The sequence below is a fragment of the Dermatophagoides farinae genome, chromosome 10, assembly GCF_024713945.1.
Source record: "Dermatophagoides farinae isolate YC_2012a chromosome 10, ASM2471394v1, whole genome shotgun sequence".
Classification (NCBI taxonomy): domain Eukaryota; kingdom Metazoa; phylum Arthropoda; class Arachnida; order Sarcoptiformes; family Pyroglyphidae; genus Dermatophagoides; species Dermatophagoides farinae.
The window spans coordinates 421,107-444,729 of record NC_134686.1 but is presented as its reverse complement, the minus strand read 5'-3'; the positions used below and the strand labels follow the sequence as shown (position 1 = coordinate 444,729).

General features: G+C 30.8%; 1 protein-coding gene across 1 annotated transcript in view; it reads right to left on the bottom strand.

The window, feature by feature from the left end:
• LOC124489796 (uncharacterized) overlaps nucleotides 1-23,623 on the bottom strand; it is a 58,098-nt gene that overhangs the window by 19,207 nt on the left and 15,268 nt on the right. Inside the window, 2 exon segments of the mRNA XM_075734456.1 lie at nucleotides 2,948-3,038; nucleotides 8,395-8,530. The gene's annotated coding sequence lies outside the window, so the exon portion shown is untranslated.

Here is a 23,623-nt window from a genome sequence, read left to right as displayed (position 1 = left end):
AATTCAACTTGTTAAATAATACAAATATAGTGTTGTTTTTTTTCATCTTTTCAAACTGAAACCACTGAATATTTTGTGTGTGTGTGTGTGTGTGTGTGTGAAAATCATTGTTGTCGTAACCGAAAAAAAACCAAATTCAAAAAAAAAAAAAAAAAATCTTGATCGGATCTTGACAATCTTGATGATGATGGCTAATACTTGTATGCAAATAAAATGTACAAGTGTTTTCTCACACCTTAAAATTATTGGCCAATTTTTTTTGTTTTGTTTTGTTTTTCATTTCGGTCATTTGTCGTCATCATGTAAGATTTTATGAATGTTATATTCAAGTGGACCAATATAACTGAATGGCTAACTGTCGTGAACTTGATCTTGATGTAATGGTCATTTTTTTTTTATTGATGCGATTCAAATCAAGTTGCGTGTGTGTGTGTGTGTGTGTGTGGTTGTATGTGTGAAGATAGCAGCAACAGGTCATTATCATCACCATCAAATGTTATGGTTTATATATGTGAATATAACACTTCTATTTACAGTGTACAGTGTGTATATATAAATTTTGTGGTCAGAAAAAAGGTAATCTATTTTTTGTTTGGTAGATTTCGAATCGATTGAAATATTGCAGAATTGAAAATTCATTGTGAAAGTTGGAACAAAAAATCTGGAAAGTCAGCAGTTTTGGTCTAAAATCGGTATAATGGGACCACAGGTTTTTTTGGTCAGTTTCTTTTTGTTGTTAAATCGTAGCATTTTCAGATGTTTTTTTTTTGCATCATTTCAGCTTCTCTTGCTCCAATTTATGGCCAGTAGTTGTTGGCCGAATCAAATCAATTTATTTGAGCTTCTTCATCTACTACTACTACTTGGTCGCTATCCATTGATCTTCAATCAAACTTATTTATCATCGAATTCATAATGACACATCGCGTTAATGTTGATCTTGATGTGGTATGCCAATTTCTTTTTTTTTTTTTTTTTGGTTAAAAACCAAAAAAAGAAACCGAAAAGAAAACACACGAATGGAATTTTTTTTTTTTTTTTTTTTTTTGCAAAGAAAACAAAAATCCTTCATGCACACACGAAAAAACTAAAATACAAGTTGGCAGCATATTTAGCTTCACAATACTGATGATGATAATAAATTATATATATCCTCAACATTGAATTTAATCAAAAGGAAAAAAAATGAAACAAAAATAACTGGATATTTAGCGTGAAAAAAAAATTAAAGACAAAAATTGGCCTAGAAATACAAAAATTTTTCGCGATTCACAAAACAAAACAAATCCAGATTGGATTTTTGTGTGTGTGTGTGTGATACGTAACGTTTGTGATCACTCAGTATATACAGTTTACAGTACTGCGTAAAAGTGGTAGTGACAATTATCATCATTAAAAAGAAAAAAATTCCATGATTTTGCTGATTATGATCATCAGATGATGAAAACGACGACAAGAAATATTGATGATAAATTAAAACAATTTTTTTCCCCAACATTTTCAACATGTTTCATCATTATCATCGTTAGAAATGTGAAAAATTACATCCTTTTTAAATTAAATTCAAGAAAAAATTAAGGCGATCCGGATGATGATGATGATGATGACAGCAACAAGTGGTCAAAAATGATCAAAGGAAGCAAAACAAAAACAACAACAACGACAGAAACAGAAATGTTTATGCAATGCAAACAATTGTGCATATTACATATAACTTGATTGATTGATTAATTAGTAACTGATCGGATGATGAAATCAGTAATAATTAGTACAAGAATGAAAATCAAATGTTTGAACGTTTTGAAATGAAAAAAGTCCCTAAAAATATCGTCATTGTTTTTAATCAAGATGTTTATAATCATCATCATCATCATCATTTTTTCCCTTAATTGTGTTTCCCCTTCCTGGATCATAATAATAATGATGAGAAGCTCGACTGATAACTTGTAACTTTAAATAGAAAGTTTGATTTCGTTTGTTCAATAATAAGCAAGGCGCACAACAGGATGATTGGTAATAGTGGCTAGTTTCTTTGTTTCTTTGACGGATATAAAACATTATATTATTGATCGATCGATCAATTGTCGAGAGTTATGTCAAACAAACAAAAAAAAAACAAACGAAAAAAAATGATTTATTCATTTCATTTCATTTCATTTTACTGGAAAAAAAAGAAAAACAACTGACACAGACCACAATTTCTTTGCCATGTTTCTTTTTTCTTTTTTATTTACACTCTATTTTAACCAAAAATGACCAAGATGAACAACAACAACAATAACAACAAAAAAATCGTGACCATAATCATAATTAATGTATATATATCTTTGGACACAATAGATCGATGGATCACAATGGATATTGATGACTTTCACCTTTCATTTTATTTGTTATAAATATATATTGTAATGATAAAAAAGGAGTCCAAATTTCAACATTGATCCAATGAAGAAACAAATTTTTTTTTCTGGTATGTATCACAAATGACCAATTAATCATCAAAAATATGGTCATCAGACTCGAGAACCGGTGCATTTCAATCATCATCATCATCATCATCATTATTAACAACTTAACCGACATTTCAAGCACAAAAAGAAAAGAAAAAAATTTTTTTTTATCAAAATGAGATCAGATCCTGTATACCAGTGATGATGATGATGATGATGATGTATACACACATTTTTCACAAATAAATTAAATGAACCGGGATGTACAAAAATTTTTTCTCAACATCTGAAAACGCATATGGCAACGAAAAAAAAAATCACACAACAGACACACACACAACACAAAAAAAAAAAAAATTTCGCAGCTACTAAATTTAGAAGAATGAAAAAAAAATCCTTTTTTTCACTTCAAGCCGCAAAAAAAAGAAAGAAAAAAAATTAATGGCGTGGTTTGGCCAAAAAATTTATGGAATTTTCTAAAAAAATGAAAAACTTACCCGAAAAAAATGAATAGATGACCAGCTGCTAGTGTATAAAAATATGGAAAACATCAAAAAACAATGATGATGATGATGATCTAATGAAGACCTAAATAATGAAATAAAAGTAGAATAGAATAGAATGGACATTAGATATTCAATTAATCAATCAGTATTAATGAGCTTTTAATATAAAGTTTTAATTAACTTATAACTGCCTGTGTGTGTGTGTGGACTTGGCGAACTATAAATCAAAATCTTCAAAATATATAAAAATATTCGGATTAGAAATGGATTTTTTTTTCGTTTGGATTTTATTAGATCGGATTCGCTGATGTTGTTGTTGTTGTCGACATTTTTTTTTTATTTTTATTTTCGAGGTTATCTTTTGTTGTTGTTGTTGTTGTTGATATTTCCTAAAAATAGCGGCAATAACAACAACAACAATAATAAATTGATGATGATTCAAAATTTGATAATTCAGATTTATCCATTTGCGAAATGAAACGAAAAAAAAAAATCTCAATCGATATCGATTATCGAGCGAAACTAACAAGATTGTTTCTGTAAGTGGAAAAAATTTTTCGCTTGTCCTGTTATTGTATACAATTCAATTTAAACAGTTGATGTGGCAGTAGCAGTAGTGATGGCTAATTTTAGCGTTAAATTTTTTTTTTATTTTTTATTTTTGAAATTAAATTCATTCTATTGTGTTGTGTATGGCAAATGATGGTCACTTCTATGTGTTGTTACTGTCATTATCATGTGTACGATAATAATGATGAAAAAAAAAGTCACAATGAAAAGTAAAGATGCGAAGATGAAATTGAAAAATAACAATAATAATAATAAAAAGCCACTGGTATATATGAATGTATGAAATGAAATGAAAGATGATCCATAATGATGGTCATTTTTTAGCATTTTTTTTCTGGTAAATTTTACAAACACTTGACCATTAAAATAATGATGATATAATAATGACCGATGATGATGCTAATTTTATATATGTTATATGCTAGATTCTAGATTACTTTCAAAAAAAACCGATACATTCGCGACATCTAGCGCTGTGTTTTAAAAGTTGAAATTTTTTTTTCGTTTTCGTTAAAATTGACATCCGAATTCAATCGAATCGATTGGGCCAACCAACAACAACCATCGTGAATTTAACACGTGCTACACACGAACATTTGCACGCACGAAAGCACATGGTAATAAAAAAAAACATTGGGTGTTTTGTAACATTTTTTTTTTAATTTTGAATTTCTGATGACTTTACATCTGTTCATTATATATGAAAATCATTATTGTTGTTACATAACAAAAGGTCATAGGTTATTTCCGTTACAATATTGAAACTGTAATTCAATTGAGAAAAATCAATTCAATTCAACTAACTAACTAACTAATATAATAACTCATTTATTATTATTATTATTATGCACTCGAACAAACATTAATGACAACAACGATTTTTTTTGTTGTTGGAACAAACGAGAACAAAAAAAAAAATTTAAATTCAATTGAATGGATAAAGTGTTCAATAACCAGCCGACAGATGGCGTATTGTGTATTTGTTGTGCAACAAATGTCTATAATTTGATTGATTGAATGAATTGACCCGGCACGTTTCGCGTGTATTTCGTGTATTACGACCAACCCTCAAACAACAAAAATGATCTCAACAATCTACTCTACTGTTTGTCATCATCATTAATAAATAAATAAATAAATAAAAAAAACCAACAATCGATAGAGGAACAACAACAAATGGGATTTTCATCTCTCGATATCCATACACAACAACAATGTTGATAAACAATGAACAAATGTTTTCTCTCTCTCTCTCTTGCTATTGTTTGAAAGTATATCACTTGGAAACCGTTACAATTTTCAATTTCATTGCCACACACAATGAATTGATTGTAAAGAAATAAAATACTTGATTTATCGATGATAATGGCGATGCAAACCAAAAAAAAAAAAAAGTCAAAGATAGATAGGGCTAATGAATATGAAAAAAAAAATTATTTGCCATGAAGGACAATCAAGGATTCGTGTTTTGGAAGGTAGGGTGGTAAATGTCATCGGTGGTAAAACGAGAGAAAGAGAGAGAGAGAGAGGGAAGTAAATTTTCTATTCAATTTGATTATATTGTTGACAATGAACCCTCATGACAATATTCAAATTGAAAATTTCAACGAAAAAAAAAATGAAACACCACTGTTTTTTTTTGGCACTTTCGTTCATTATCATTATATCCAAATTGGAATGGATTTGTGCGTTTCGTTTCGTTTCTTTTTTTTTCGTTTATTCACACAAATCGATTGGATTTGCTTATCATATTCATCAATACGAACGGGTCTATTATTTGTGGATTTTTGGCAAAATTGTTTGCCGGATTTATAAACCACACACACACACAAACACAGCCTGGAAATAATCGGTGATATCGTAGACTGAAAAATCCTACTTGAATGCAGCTAGGATTTTTTTTTGTTTGTTTCGATTTCATTAAAAATGAAATTAATCTCTAAAAAAAAACCAAACAAAATCCATTTTGAGAAAATGAAAAAATACAAAACCATTTGGACAAGTATCAATTTCATTTTTTCATATAATAGATAATTATCGCATTCATTTAGGACAAAGTAAACAGTGATTAAATTTGGGAGAATTATTCATGACCTAGTTATATACAGTTTAAGAGAGAGAGAGAGAGAGAGAGAGAGAGAGAAAGAGAGAGAGAGAGAGAAAGAGAGAGAGAGAGAGAGAGAGAGAGAGAGAGAAAGAGAGAGAGAGAGAGAAACCTGGTAGATAGAATTATCAATCTATAGGCAATCAAATTATTATTATTTTGGTCAAACAGGTAGGGTCTAGCGTTTTTATCATCATCATCATCATCATCATCATGATCAAGGTCAACTTAGGTCCGTCATACATTTTATTTGACATGCCAATTATCTCTAAATATTGACCATCTTATACAGTGGACATAGATCTTGGTTTATCGATCAATTTTCTTTCATTACAGTCATACCTGTGTGTTGTTTTCTTTTCTAGGGCAAATAGTTTTGCCAAAAGAATTTCATTGCTGGTATTGCTGGTTTTGGATGTGCAGTAAAAAAAAAAAAAAAATAGACCGTAGACGATTGATGATGATAAATAATAACTAGAATTAAACAAAACTTAAATTTCAATTGGATTCAGAATTACTATAATCGTGATAGAGAAATAGATTTTTTTATTTTCTTTTGCTTGTTTTAAAAACAATAAAATGAAATGAAATGAAAATGAAAATGAAAAATGAAAAACTAATCTCCACCAAGACAAATTGTTTGTTGTCCACTAAACTTCGTGTTTTTATTATTATTAAAAATAGATCAAAGAAATGGAAGGACACACACACACACACAAACAAGCCGAAACAAATAGGCTCGTGCATTGGATTAAAAGATTTCAAATTTTTTTTTTTTCATTCAAACAACAACTACAACAACAGCAAAAATGATTGATGAAGATTTAGTCAGAAATCTATTGATCAATCAATGTATGTATCAAGAAATTATTTACATGTGAAACAAAAAACACTGTGTGAAACCATGTGAATGTTATTTTTTTTCACTTTTCTCGAATATTTTTTTTCACGAATTATTGAATTTTTTTTTCTGTGAACAAGAAAAAAAATACAAATTTTCATTCAATTTTTTTTGTGTCTATTCCAATTCACAAACAAAGTGACAAACATAAGATTGTTGTTGTTGTTGTTGTTGTTGATATGGATGTCAAATCGATCGATCGTCAAATAAATCCATCAGATGAGGGAAGAAAATCTCATATTCATTACATCATCATCACATCTTGTTGTTGTTGTTGTTGGCTTATCTTCAATTTTTTTGTTTAAATTTTCCTTTTCATTTCGTTTGTTTGATTAGATACTACACACACACACATATAATATATATCGATACGGGTCGACAAAGTTCATCTTCAAAATTTTAATAGCCACATGTGTAACCACAACATATTCAATGGTAAATCAATTGTTTCTCGATGAAAGATGATGTTGAAAAAGAAAATGACATCATTGTTTACAGAGTTATTGTAATTTGTTGATTTTTAAATTTTGATCATATGATTGCAAAAAAAAAGTTTTGTTTTTTTCATTTTTTTTAAATTTTAAAATTTGAACAAAAACAAAATCTGGCCAATACTTTCGTCATATGGATCATCATCATCATCATCATGGATGTGAAATAAATTGAGCAAAAAAAAAATCTGTCTATCAGAGATAATCGTTGCGGTATCAATCTCAATCTCAATAATAATAACAACACACACACACACACACACACACACAAAAACGATGATAATAAATAGTCACGACACGATATTGACCTTGATATACATATATTTATGTTATTGTAAAAATCCATTCAGAGCATTCAACAAAAAAAGAAGACGAAAAAAAAAATTTCGACGATTCATATAAATACAAAGGATTTAACTTGAATAAAGAAAAAAATTAACTATGGGAAGATTTGATGAATAAGATTTTCATAAATATCGTAATAAACGGACATGGATCAAAAAAAAAAAAAAAAAATCCCGCATATATATCATACCACTGACCATAGACAAATATAAATGAATTTACTATATGGACCTGTGCCATTACCTTTGTTGTTGTTGTTGTTGTTGTTGCTATTTGGCAATCTATCTATATTTGCAACAAAAAAAAAAAATGAAAAATTATTCGCACTACTGATCCATAAATTTTCGGCACATTTTCATACACGATTGATAAATATGAATATAGACAGATGAACAATTATATAACATTCACATATTCGTATATATATTGAATCTAAAAATAGTCAGATGAAAATTAAACAACACAGCAACATTGTGAAGTGATTATTATTATAATCGGACACAAACAAAATGTAACCAATTTTTTTTTCAATATTTTAAAAGAAAAAAAAAGAAAAGGCCAACATTTGGTATTTGTGAACTTGAACTTGATTCATTTTTTCATTTCATTTCATTTTGTTCCAAATTGTAATGATGATCACGATTTTTTTTCCATCATTTGAACACAAAATGATGATGATGATGATGATGATGATTGTGTGATTTTTATCGGATGAAATTGAATTTTTTTTTTCGTCTATTACAATCAAATAAATAAATGAATGAATGGTTTTCCTTTTCTATTTTTGTCTTATTTCTCATCATGTGTGTGTGTGTGAAAAGGATCCGAATTTAGATCTTGCCCTTTTTTCTGGTGGATATTCATTCATTCATTCATTCATTCGTGATAAGTACAATAGATCTGATCTATGAATGTTAAATGTTAATGAATGTGTGCTTGTGTGGATTTGGATTTTGCCATTGCTTGGATCATATCACCATTTCATGGACAGAAAATATGAATTAATAACAAAAAAAAACAGACTAACCTTTTTTTTCATTAATTCGCCTGATGAGAAAAAAAAAATCTTTTCCAAATGGCTGGATTGTAAATTTTTTTTTTTGGAATGTTGACACAAGATGAAATGAAAATTCCACAGCAAAAAAAACAGCAACAGCAATGATCTGTAGAAAAAAGAGGGAAAATCAATTTATTTTTATTTTTTTGCAAATCAAAGTTAACGGACAGACAAAAAAAAAGATATATATCCAATTGGTTCGTTGACCTTTGGTCAAATGATAATGAACAAAAGGGGTAATCTTTACGATATATATTTATTTATTATATTATATTAAAATGGACAATGGCCATAAATGCATCAATATATCTGTGAGTGAAAAAAAGATAGAGATTTCCAGAAGAAGAAAGACAGTGTTTTTGTTTTATCATCATCTTAATTAACATTTAACACTTTTTTTCCCTCTTTTTTTTCTAATAACGGTAATTCTAAGCAAACTTTCAAAGCATTCATTCATCTTTTAATCACACTCATTATCATTATTCATCGTAATGGCTATATTGACTCTGTAGTAGATGTTTGGCCTCATCATCTCATGATTACACACACACACACACACACACACAGTCAACGAATATAAATCGCTTCCTGGATGTCGACGAATGAAAATTTTTTTTTGTTGTGTTTTTATCAGACAACAACAGCAAAAAAAAAATTTTTTTTTTTTTTGAATTTTCAATCGACGATTCTAAACTTTTGCAACACTAGGAAACAATTTCCAATTTGGTTATTATCAAGGATATCAAAGTAAAGAAAATTGGTGTGCATCATTTTACCGATTCGGTAATCGTGTTATTATGAATAATAAATTTGATTAGCCATTGTAATTGGGTATTTGTTGTTGTTGTTGTTGATTTTTTCTTGCCATTACACAAAACAATACCGAGAGTGACCGGTCAACCAAGAAAAAAACAACAAATGAGCATATAAACTACCATTTCACTGTTCATGTGTTTTTTTTTTTGTGTGTGTGTGTGTGTTTGGTTGTTGATTTCCGTTTTGTTTATTTACACAACAAAAAAAAAATAAATGAACGAAATTTTCATTTCTTATGAAAAGTAAAATTTAAAAATCATGGAAAACACGTCACATGAAAATGTCAAGGCCATCAAATGAGAACAAATATCGAATATCGATCCATTTCAGTCCCCACTAATCATACACACACACACACACACCTATTTGGATTGAGAAAAAAAAATTGTTGGCTCAATTAAAAACACAAACAAAAATGGACAAATTTGGAATATTAAAATCAGTTTTTGTGTGTGTGTGTGTGTTCCAGAGAACTAGAGAAAGAAAAAAAAAAACACCAATCATTCACCTGTCAAATGATTGAAAACATCAACATACATACAACATCAATTCATTGCCTTGAAATAATAATAATAATAATAAAAAATGTTTGTTTGAAGAAACATGGATAAAATTTCCATTAAAACGGATACATCAATCGATCAGAGAAAAAAATATCGATTAACTCACAAATTGTTGTTTATTTGATGAACAGATGCACAATCACAATCGATATAGAAATAATAATAAAGATAATTTATTGTAGAAGAAAAATGATAATGATAATAAAAATGAATTTACAAAGCACAAACAATATTTTAGATCAAGAAAAGAGAGAGAAGACGAGAGCAATCATATCAAGACCAATCGCGGCATGGTTAATCGAGCAATGTCTTTTATATATTTGTAGCCATATCAACACACAGGCGCACTGACAATAATTCATATGATCAACGTTCAATTTACATGATCGATGACTAATTTGTTAACACTCCCCTGTCATCGATATGTCAATCATATTCCACAGTTTTATCATTCGTTCATGTTTTTCGGGCAATAGGACTTTGGTTAACCAATCAGCCAATTGTTTCGTTGTGTCGATCCAAGAAACATCAATTATTATCACGTACCAATTGTCTGACTATGTGATACTTTATGTCGATATGTTTCAATTTCGAAGGAAATGCTAATTGATTCAACTGTACAATAGCTGATTGATTATCAACGTAAATGGTCGGTCGTTCAATGTCGATTTGAAGTTCGTGTAGAATATTCATGACGGAGCGAACTTCTTTTGAACACATACTACAGGCGATAAATTCAGCCTCAGACGTGTTATCCACCACCATTTTTTGTGTTTTGGTGCGCCATAGTATCGGTCCATTTACCATCACCACATATCCGGATGTTGTTTTTCGATCAATTTTGCGACCAGCCAAGTCAGCATCGGAAAATGCACTTAACATCATAGGATTATTGGCGCCCAAACGTATACCAAAATTCTGTGTGCCAGCAAGATACCGAAAGATTCGTTTAACAGCTTTCACATGTACATCTAACGGTTTGACCACAAACCGAGCCAGCAATGACACAATAAAACATAGATCGGGTCGCGTTTTGGTTGACAAATACAATAGACTTCCAATAGCTTGTCGGTATGGATAGTCATTATTTTCAGGTGATTCCACATACAGATCATCGGTGGATCCTGGTGATCGAACAACATGGGAATTTTCCATTCCAAATGCCTTTAACTTCGCCAATGAATACTTAGGTTGAGATAAATGGATTTGCCGATTTTGTCGATCTCTTTGGTATTGAATACCAACATAAATTTCAGTATCCACTCGGTTTACCTTGAAATATCGATTCAAATAATTAAATATTTTTGTTGATTCATTGAAATCGGTCGAACATATGATTCCATCGTCGACATATAAAATTACGATTGTAAAAATTTCGCCAATATGTTTATAATATAAACAGGGATCAAATTTCGATGGTGTAAGTCCATATTTCGTTATGATTTCGTCAAAACGTTTGTTCCATGCTTTGGGGCTCTCTTTCAAGCCATACAAGCCACGTTTTAATTTACAAACATTATCGCTTCCATCGTTGAAACCATGAGGTTGTTCGATATACACATCATGGTCAATAAAACCATTCAGGAAGGCGGTCGAAACATCAAATTGGATTATATCCATATCATAAGTAGCGATAATTGAAAAGACTAGTCGAGTCGTATCAGTATTAACCACAGGAGCATAGTTGTTCCATAAATCATCATCATCAGCTTCGAAACCACGAGCTACGAGCCGAGATTTATATCGACCATCGTCCTTTATACGATACAACCATTTTACAGAAATGACAGTCTTATTTTCCGGTCGAGGTACAAGGTCCCACGTATCATTGTCAATAAGCGCCTGGTATTCTGACTCCATCGATTCTTTCCATTTGTTAGCTTCGACACAATTTCTTGCGTCGTTGAATGAATTTGGCGCTGATCCAGCCACCGCTAACCCAAGAATTTTACGTGGTCGTAATGACGCCAATTTGTCAGGATCCAATACATGTCGCTTATTTTTCGAACCAATAGGTCGGCCACGAGGCTTATCATTTATCTCCCCTGTTTGGTTAATGTCGTCAGCATCATCATCAATGTCGGTAATTGGATTATCATCAGGTTTATCAGATTTCTCCGATGTCCCTGGAACAGAAAGATTAGTCGGTTCTATCATTAAGATAGGGCTTACGGCTTTCGAGCTCGGTGTCTCTTGCCATTTTACCGTCGATGACAGCTCTATTTGTCCAGCCTTACGATCGTAGCATCGGTATATGGATTCACCATCATAGCCAACCAACACCACGGGCTTCGAGCGACCATCGAACTTGTTATCATTTTTGATCAACATCTCACCGACTGATCCGAAAATTCGAAGATGCGATACATTTGGTTTCCGGCCAAACCATAATGTGTAGGGAACCACCCCTTTTGAATTCAATAATCGATTTTGCGTATATGCTGTTTGGTTTATCGCCTCGTCCCAAAGCCGGTGGGGTAGATTTTTACCAGTAAGAGCGGCAACAGCATGTTCTACCAACGTACGAATGTTACGTTCGGCCTTACCATTTTGTTGTGGTGTTCCGACGGTAGCAAACTGATGAACGATACCATTGTCTTCAACCAGATTTTTAAACTGATTTGATGTGAATTCCGTACCACGATCACTACGTAGACATCGTACCTCGTTACCAGTTTCTAGGCGTACCTCGTTCAGCAGACGCTTAAATTTGGCCAACACTTCGGATCTCTCCTTCATGAAGAACGTCTTAAGATAGCCCGAAAAATCGTCCACACACAGCAAAAAGTATCGATTATGATGGATTGACATTTCTTTGACATATCCGCCAATATCCATATGGATATATTCACCAGCCTTAACGTGCTTTTTGTTCAATACCGATGGATGACATGATTCAATCAATTTGCCATTACAACACGATTTACAAAATCCCATGTCATTGTTCAACTTTGTCGGTAGTCCACCAACCAACGATTTGTTCGCCATCGATAAAATTGTTCTGGCATCAACATGATTATATCTTTCGTGCCACACGGCCAAACTTTCACCAACAGCCATCATGATTACTCGTTTCTTCGGTATTCTGGCACGGACCTCGTACACATTTGTATATTTCTGTGAACGATCAGCATAAATCAATGGTTTGCCATCTCGATAAATAACCGTACAATTAAAATCACCGCCAAAATGTATATTTCGATGTTTCGATAATTGACCAAGCGATATCATGTTCATTGGAGATTTTTCGATCAATAACGAATTCGTTAACGTAACAATCGTCCAATTTTTACCATCATGACATTCCAACTCGACTGACCCAATACCGGACGCATGGCTAATGCCACCAGGAGACGTGATTTCAGCTCCATTATACGGTTCGATATCAATGAAATATTTCCGATCATTAAATGTATGGACACTGGCACCACCATCGGCAAATATTTCACAATATTGGTAGTCGTCATCATACGATGGTTTCGGCATCACTTCCGGTCTATCCGCTATACCAGCTTTTGACAAGGCCATCAATGTCACTTTCGGCTTCGAATCCTTTGATTCATTCGAATTTTTTAACAACGGACAATTCTTGCGAATATGTCCTTCTTTGTGACATTTGAAACACCGGAAATTTTTCTTCCGTCTAGCCATGGCCAACAGATTCTTGGTCTCGGGCTCTTTCTTGACTTCGCTCTCTCTCTTTTCACCAGCTTTAGCCGTCATGGACCCGGTGACAAATTGTTCCAGCTGATTGAATGTCATACGTGTGCCAGAACTCAAGCGTATAGCTTCGATACTATTCTTTATTGATTCAAACTTTGGCGGAAGAATGGACAATACTTTTGAACATTTTTCACCATCCGTCAATTCCTTGCCCTTGGTAAGCAATTCTGAGGCAACCGACCGTATTTTCCGAAAAGTATCTTTGGCACAATCAGACCACGTAATCGAATAAAACTTCAGCATCAAATTGTCGAGTTCCGCCGATGACGATCCTTGATGATACGATTTCAATGTTTGATAAATTTCTTTTGCTGTTTTGCAACCGATAATTCTGTCATGATTATCATCATCCAAGGAACTGTACAGTAAATTTTTGGCCGCATACATTTCTTTATCTTGGCTTTTATCGTCATACTTTTCTTCAACGTATTTCCATAGATCGAGACTCCGAAGAGCTGATTCAATTTCGACATTCCAGCGTTGAAACGATGAATCGTTAAGCACAGTGATTTTCGGTGCAGCTGAATGACATGAAGGACCCATAACCTGTTGTTTATTTGATGAACAGATGCACAATCACAATCGATATAGAAATAATAATAAAGATAATTTATTGTAGAAGAAAAATGATAATGATAATAAAAATGAATTTACAAAGCACAAACAATATTTTAGATCAAGAAAAGAGAGAGAAGACGAGAGCAATCATATCAAGACCAATCGCGGCATGGTTAATCGAGCAATGTCTTTTATATATTTGTAGCCATATCAACACACAGGCGCACTGACAATAATTCATATGATCAACGTTCAATTTACATGATCGATGACTAATTTGTTAACACAAATCAAATGAAATAATCAAATAAACAAATAATCAAAAAAAAAAAAAAAAAACAAGCTAGCAACAAAATTTGTCTCAAGGTATACAACTACTACTGAGGGCGGCTGTCATAATCATTTTGTTGTTGTTGATTATTTTTTATTTTTTTTTTCGTTAATGGAATTCACAACAAAAACAACAACAACAGCTCATTGACACCTTGTTAATAATAATATTTTTTTTTTGCAAGTGTGCGAGATTTCGTTATCAAGATGTAGGTGAAAAAATAAAAATTATATTTAACACGTGATTTCTGGAACAAAAAAAAACAAGAAAACAAATTTTCAATCAATTTGAATGGAATTAAACACCTCTGTGTTTAACCAAATTGACCATCATTCATTCAATAAAATGAAATAAAAGGAAAAAAATGACACATTCACATATTGAATACATTGATGTTTTTCAAATAAAATGATCAAATCAAATTAAATTTAAATTTGAAATTTTCAACAGTATTCGGAAGGTCGTCGCAATCATCATTATCATCATCATCATCATCATCGTCAATAACATCAATTTCCATGATAATGCATTTCATTAAGAAAGAGATTTCCGAAATGTGACAAATTAATTCAACAACAAGTAGTTGACTTGATTCACAATGAATAACAACGATGTCATCACCCTGTAGCGATTGACATTGTATCTATATCGACAGACAAATACATACACAATGGAGACAATCAAATTGAAAATTTCCCTAATGATGATGATGATGAGGACATTGTCATCCGTAATGATAATGATGATGATTATGTTGACCTTGGCAAAAATAAAGGTAACTTTTTTGTTTCAAGGTTTTTTTTTCGGTGGAAAAAAAATTAAAATTTAAATCAAAGGATCGATTACCCCTTTTTTTGCCTTTGAATTTGAAAATGCAGGAAAAAAAGGATTTATTAATATTTATAAACAAGAATTTCTTCCGCTTAAGAACAAAAAAAAAACCATGATGCATAAACTAATGACCACGAATGCAATAATGAACATCAAATCAATTATTATTATAGATAAAATCGGCAATCAAAAAAGGTCAAATATGAGAGAAAGAGAGAGAGAGGGTTCAAAGGATGGTGGAAAGAAAAAATAAAATTAAAATCATGATTCACAATCGGTGATCGATAATTGAAAATCAAAGAAAGAAAGAAAAAAGTTAACTAAGCAGACAGAAAAAAAAACCTTCAAGCTTTATTTTATCTAATAATTGATTGATTTTCGCATTACTTTTTTTAATCAAAATGATTGCAATCTAATTTTCTTTTTAAAAAAATACGGAAATTCTTTATCGCGTGATTCTGTGTGTGTGTGTGATGGATGTTATTTCAATTTAACCCATGTACGGTCATCATTTTCATCATACAATCGCCGGCAGAAGACATCGATTGAGAAAATTATCGATATCGATATTGTCGTTTTTTTTCATATTTTCCTGTTATTATTGTTGTTGTTATAGTCCAACAAACAAAAATATAATAAATGTATTGATGATCGTTACTTGTCGATTACAAAACAAAACATACAGGAACAACTGACTAAATAGCGATTATTCATACGACATAATGGCCATTGATAAATGAAATGAATGTGCGCTGTAATAAAAAAAATGGCCATTGTCCATGATAGTGATGATGTTCAAAATCGAGTTAGACACGCTTCCGGATTGTTTTTTTTTATTATTATTATTTATTCGGTCAATTTCATTTCATTTTTTTTCTCTATTATTATCGATCGTTATCGTTTTTTTTGTTTTGTTTTGTTGTTTTTTTTTGTTTCGTTTGGTTGGTGGTTATGTGATCATCATCATCATCATCATCGTGATGGCCAATTGAACATTTGGAGAATCGCCAAAAAAAAAAAAAAAAAAAGATTTTCATTCCAAAAAAAAAAAAAAAATAAAAACCGTGATTATTAACTTGTTGCAGTGGAAAAAAAACTAGATTGTGCGTGTTGTGGTGTGTGTGTGTGTGCGCGAGCAAATATAGCACAAAAATGATGTTTACTTTGCACACACACAAACAAAAAAAAAAAATGCAAATAACTGGCCAATGAAAACAAAACTAGCCGGAAAGAGTGAAAGTAAAGTGTCGCCACAAAGCAATTTAAACAATGTCAAAAACAAAATATTTGTCCGGAAATTGTCGGCTTAAAATTTTTTTTTTTCATTTTTCAAAACCTTCAAAATACATTATGTTATTATGTTTCATAAATTGAAAATTTTTTCATTGCCCAAAATCAAATAAATTATCAAACAAATAAATGAATGAATGAACAAAAAAAACAAGCAAAAGTGCCAATTACGAGAAAACCTTTTTTTTTTACACAGATGTGAAATTCTCCTACCTACACATACACACACACACACACACAAACGAAAAACATAAAAAAAAAAATTCAAAGTTCATTCTGCTTGATTTGATTTGTTTTCAATGAACAGAAATAAAAAATGAAATTTTTTTTTTTCGTTTGTCAGTTTTAATCCAGATATAAATACAGATAGAGGCAGGAAAAAAAATTTATGCCAATAAATTGGAACATTTTTGTGTGTGTGTGTGTGTGCGTTTCATTTTCGGTTATGACAAGTTGATCCAACAGAACAGAACAGAGTTATTATGATGTAGAAAAAAAAACGCCCGCAAACTAGGAATAATCTAATCATCATATTTAGACATGTGTTTATAGCGACAACAACAAATCGGATATGATGGAAAATTATAGGTTTTTTTTCGTATTTGAAAATTGAAAATAATTTGTTATAAAACATCAATATTTTCACATTTTATAGCCAAACAAGGGCTGTAAATGTCAAATATTTTAGATGATAATTTATCAGATAGTTTTCAGTCTTCATATCGTACCAGAAAAGATTCAGGAAGATGTGTTGTTGTTCTCGAAATCTATTTACACAACTGATTTCAATGGTGAAAAAGACGAACCAATATTCATTTCGTTTTGTTTTGTTTTGTTTGTTTGACAACGATAGTTGAGATGTAAAATAAACGACAAGGTAAAAAAAGATCATCATCATCATCATGGTGATGGTGAATGATTGAAATTCAATCGAATCAAAAAAAAAAAAAAAATGCAGATGATCAAGGCCTCAATAATTTTCTCACATGTCGTCATTCGGTGAAAAAAAAAATTTGAATTTCATTTTTTTTTTATTTTGCCTTCAATCATCATCATCATCATCATAATTCGAGATGGCAGATCGATGACGTCGATTATTTAAAAGTGTTGTGTTCAATTGATCCATTCTCTATTGTTTTTGTTTATTATTTGGATACTGGTTGATTGTCTGAAGTGAAATGGCTGAATGATTTGGTTTTGTTTTTTTTGTTTTTCATCCATAAGGAAATTACATTTTTTTTCCAGTTGAATAAGATGGCGCAGCATCATCTTTTTTTTTGCATTTTAAATGCTTGATGATGATGCAAAACTATTTGTTTTTTTCTTTCTATTCGAAATCAATCATTAAATGCAACGATGCTAAGGATGATGTTGAAAAAAAAATTTTTCATTTTTTTTTCGTTTTTGAATATCATAAATTTGGCATTGAAATGTGTATATAAAATAAATTATTATACGATCAAAAATCAATGTGGCGCAATCATCAACAATAAAATGTAATAAAAGATATGGCAATTATATATCGATTGATTTGAGTAGAGAAAAAATTCTTCAAATCAATCAAGAATAACTTATTATATATATATGAATGAATTCTCAATCATCATCATCATCATTATTACTCAATTTTAAATGATTATCGATTAAGCGAAATTCTTAATCACAATTCAAACCTACCAATTACATTATCATTCAATTTCGATTGGAATTTTTTTTAAACTTTCTCTTTTTTAAAAAAAAATGATGATGACTAGATTATTTCCATGTTTTGCTTCATCCACCACCACCACCATTATGATCATCTCCACTGCTATAAAAAAAATCTCAATGTAAAGAGACGAATCAAATAAAAAAATGTTGGTGATGATGATGAGAGCAAACTTTGATCACAAATACCAGGGGGTAGCCACGCATACTCACAAATGTTGGTCATGTGAATCACATTCACATTTTTTTATATATATCGTGTTCACAATATAATTAAATTTTTAAATTCAAATTCTCCCTAGTGAACACAAGAACTCGTGCAAATTTTGAATACTTGTGGGACAAATTTCGTCAAATTAGTAGAAAAAGAAAAATTTACATCATCTCAACCGAAATGATGTAAATTTCTTTTTCACCATCATCATCATACAACAAACAAGACCATTCAAGGCTGGTATAATTTTCTAGCATCATGATGTTGTTGATAAGAGAAAAAAAAACTCTTGTCAGGAATTTTACTTTATTTTTTAAAATGGATGTTCGCCCATTTTCATCCACATTCAAGCTCTAGACTCGATTGAATAATGAATGATAATGGCCTATGTACAGTCACAAAAACATGTACATGTAAAAATTCAAACAAAAAAAAAAGTTTATAACCAAAAGTCACGAGTGAAACGATAAAGTCAAAAAAAAAAAAAAAAAAATTGTAAAAACAAGCAAAGGTATGCTGTAGTGGTGATGGTGGTAGCAACAGGTAAGATTATTATTGTCAATACTTTTTATTTTTCATCTAACAAATTAGAATTACTACCAAATACCGATTACGATATATATCATCATTCTTTCATTAAACCTACACACACACACACACACACACACACACATGTGATATGTAATAAAAGGAGTAATTGAGAGGCCATTTAAATAATACCTAATAATGGAAATGTATTCAAATTTCTCTTATTGAAAACATTACGTGTGTGTGTGTGTGTATATGCCTGTTGCATATATACATTCCACACAACCTGTTGATTGTCCATTTGATAAACAAGAGAACAGAAGAAGAAGAAGAAGAAAAGGGGTTATTAACAAATTTCACACATTTATTCTTCTTTACTTTTCATTTCACAAATCAAATCGAATCAATAGCCAATAATAATAGATGGATATAAAGGAATTTTTTTTGTCGTTGTTGCCTATAGCAGCAAAATTTCATGTTTTTGTGAATAGTGAAAAAAAAACATTTGATTACAGGTGGCAGTTTTTTATTTTAAATTCTTCATATACTTGTAGTAGTAGCACTAGTAGTGGTGGTGGTTGTTGTTGTTGTTGTTGCTGATAATCATTAGACTTTTTTTTTTGATTATTGATTCGAGATCGATCAAATGAATAGAAAGAGAGAGAGAGAGAGTGTGTTTTGTAAACCAGAGAAAAACAAGAAAGAAGTGGAGAAAAAAAAATACCCAGAAGCTCAACTGAAGAAAAAAAAAATGAATAATAAAAGAATGAATGTGATTGAAAGCGAAAAATAAGCTTTGGAAGAATTTGTTTTCTTCTTCACGATAAAAATCTCTGCCAATTTATTCATTTTTGAGGAATTTTCATTGATTCAATTGATTGATAACCTTGATTATGACTGTTTTCATCAATTGTGTATTATTCTAAAATTTTTGGGAGCCAAAATGGACAATGCAAACGAATGAAAACAAGAAACAGGAACAAGAAGCTGTTTCAGTGAATGAAGCCTTGTTGCAGAACAAAAAAAAACATGGAAACTTCAAGACGATGATGATGTGGATTATCATCATCATCATCGACATAATTATTCATATTCATAAACAATATGAGAAAATGAAACAAATGAAACAAAAGTTCATGAATGAAACAAAATTAAAGTGTCTGTGTGTGTGTGTGTGAACAGGAAAGAAAAAAATCTTTAAAATTCAATCAAAAATGAATGAATTACAAGTCATAAACAAGTTCACCATCAAAATAACTTGATCATAATAACTTGAATTTAAATTGAATAAATGAACAAAAGTAGCCAGAACAGAGCAAAAAAAAAACAACAAAAAAAAATTCACATCATCACCATAATTATATTATTACAAACTGAAACTGTTTATGTTGGCGCCATGTATTCATTTTAGTTTCGTTTGATTATCATTATTTCAATTGAATAATGATAACAAGTATAATTCATTATGGATTCCAACAGAGAAAAAAAAAACCACTGATTTTTGTTCGAAATTTATTCGTTTTTTTCTTTCATACGAATGTTGAACCTGAAAAATATCTTCTTTTTTTCATTCATACATTCACATTACGCCCATGGATACCATCATCGCTGTTTTTTTTTCACCATTACACTATTCAAATGATGGAGAACAAAAGCAAAAGAGATGTAGAAATGGAGAAAGTTTTTTTTTGTTTTTTGTTTTTGGCGTCAGTTTGGCTCGATTCGCATCATTCGGATAGGAAAATGTTTTGAATACATTACTAAATGTTATCCACACAATCAAAATTGATAAATGATTTCATTCTGAATAGCAAAAGAGAGAGAGAGAGAGAAAGAGAGACATTTGAAATTCAACTAAAATGTGAAGGTCATCATCGATATTCAATACAATGTAGAATAATTGCTACACTTCTTTGACATTACAACAACAACAACAACAACAACAACTTTTACGTATGAACAAAAAAACACATTCCATTTGTGTCTCATTCGGACCGGTCTGCAAGATGAACAAAAAAAAAATGAAGATGAAAGATTTTCATCGGCCATTGAGTTTGAAACTATCAATTATTTGATAGATTCCGAATAACATACTCACACACACACACACACATATAGATAGATAGTTTTTTTTTTGTTCACAATAGAAAAAAAACAAGTGAAATCATCATTCTGTTGGAAAACTATGGCCAACTTGACCTGAAGGTGAGAGTTCAACATGGATTGAACGAAATTGAAGAATAAATGATGGGATAATAATGACCTTAGATTGCTTAGAGTGTTGTTTGTGTGTGTTTGTTTCCAATCGGCGCATCAAGCATGCTAATGACCACAATGATGATGATGATGATGATGATGATGATGGTTGAGCATAATAAAAAATAATAGAAAAAAAAGATTGAAAGATAGAAAGATGAAAGGTGAAAGTTCAAATGAAAATCCATAGATAAAAAAAAATTTTTTTCTCTTAAAAGATCATGACAATAGTCTGAATGAATGAATGAATGGATTCGAATCGATTTTTTTCAAAGCTACTAATCATCATTAATTCTTGAATTTCAAACAAAAAAAAATTTTTTTTTAAATACGAACATTCTTCAATCAGATTTGATGATGTTAATAACAAAAATCTTCCATTAATATAATGAGATGGACACGAATCAAGCATCATCATCATCATTATTATTATTAATCAATCAATCAGTGAAAAAAAAACAAAATGTTTTTCGATTGTTAAACAATGCTGATTATGATGGCGATGATGATTACCTGAGGGAAAAAAACAGAGAGTCAAAAACCTGTATATATGCAGATTATGAAATCATCATCATCATCATACGATGATAAAATCAATTTGAAATGATAAAAAAAAGAAACCAAAAATAAATCTTAATTTGACAAATACTACGTCACCACAACAGGTATTTTAATATGATAATCGTTTCCAATCATCATCATAATTGAATAATAATAATGACGATGATGATGATGATTGCAAACGAACCAGGATCATTGATAAATTTATGGAAAAAAAATCACAAGATCATTGCATAAGTATCTTATTCAATTTTATCATTTCAATTTTGGAAAAAATAAAACCAAACGAACCAGATTACATTTGATCAAACAAAATCAAAATAGAAAAATCAATGATAATGGAGAGGAGAAAGTGATTTGGACATAGAGAGAGAGAGAAAAAGAAATCCGGCATTTGAAATGATAATCAGATTGATTTGATTTTTATCATCATCATCATCATCATTATCATCAAAGAAATGGAAAATTCACATATAGAGTGTCTCTCTGTGTGTGTGTGCGTAAAAATACGGTAATTAAGCTAATTGTATTTCTAAGTGCAGTAAATTTGGAGCAATTTGTACGCTTGTGTGTGTGTGTGTGTGTGTGTGTTCTATTTTTGGACCATCGAAGACAAACACAAATTCAAATGGCAGGGGGAAAAAAGCAAAGCCGTGAGGTGTAATACTTTCGATTTTCGTTTTTTTTTATTCTTTTTCACTTTTTCCCTGGCAAATCATCGGATTTTATCCTTTTTATTTTTGGCGATCAACGACGAAAAAAAACGACCAGCAAAAATTGTCTGATTAGTGAGGGGAAAAAATCAATCGAATCACCTTTTTATCGGGATTTTTTTTTCAATTTTAATTATAGTGTGTGTGTGTGTGCGTCTAAGTATCGAAAACACATAATTCGATTTGAGCCAATCAACATTCAAATAGAAAGAAAAAAAAATATGAAGTAAATCGGGTCCCGAAAACAAGCACCCAACACAACAAGCAGTAACAAGTTGTCGAACAACAAAAAAAAATCATCAATCGAAAAAAAAGGGCTGCCGATAATTTATACATCGGTTGGGCGGTCAATAACTAACAACAAACTTGAACAACATTCACCTGAACAACAGGTTGAATCGATCCAACAACAACAACAACAACAACAACAAAAAATGAAAATAATAACATAGTGGAAAACAAACCACTACATTTACAATCAAACATTCATTTTTTGTTGTTGCCGTCCATAATAAACGAATTTAATTATCAATTTTTCTATATAAAAATGAATATTTTTAGAGAGATTTGAAACAAAACAAAACGAAAAAAAAATTGTTGTTGAGCTTGTTTGGGTTTCTTTTCTGTTGTTGTTGTTGTTGTTAAAAGCGACCAAACAGGTAGAAAAAGAAACAACAGATCACCAACAATGTGTGTGTGTGCAATGTGCATGTATATGCAACAGGTGACTAATAACTTTTCAACCTACGATTTTTTTTTCTCGATTCAGGTGTAATTGACAGTTTGTTTGCTTGTGTTTGTTATAATTTTTTTTATTGAAGATTTTTGGTTTTGCTTTGTTTTTTTTCTGGTGGTAGGTGGTATATCGCTATTGGTAAGACCTGGTGCCAAATTTGATTGACATTTATCCACTGACACATAACCACCAACACATACATACATACACATACAAAACAAGAAGGGTTTCATGCGAGAAAAAATAAACAAAAAAAAATTATTTCATTCTTGGTATTATCGGTCATATGTTAGACAGGTAATTTATCAAAAAAAAGATTTAAGATTAAGCGAAAGTCTCAAGATTTCAAAAAGGAAAAGAAAATCCACGCCT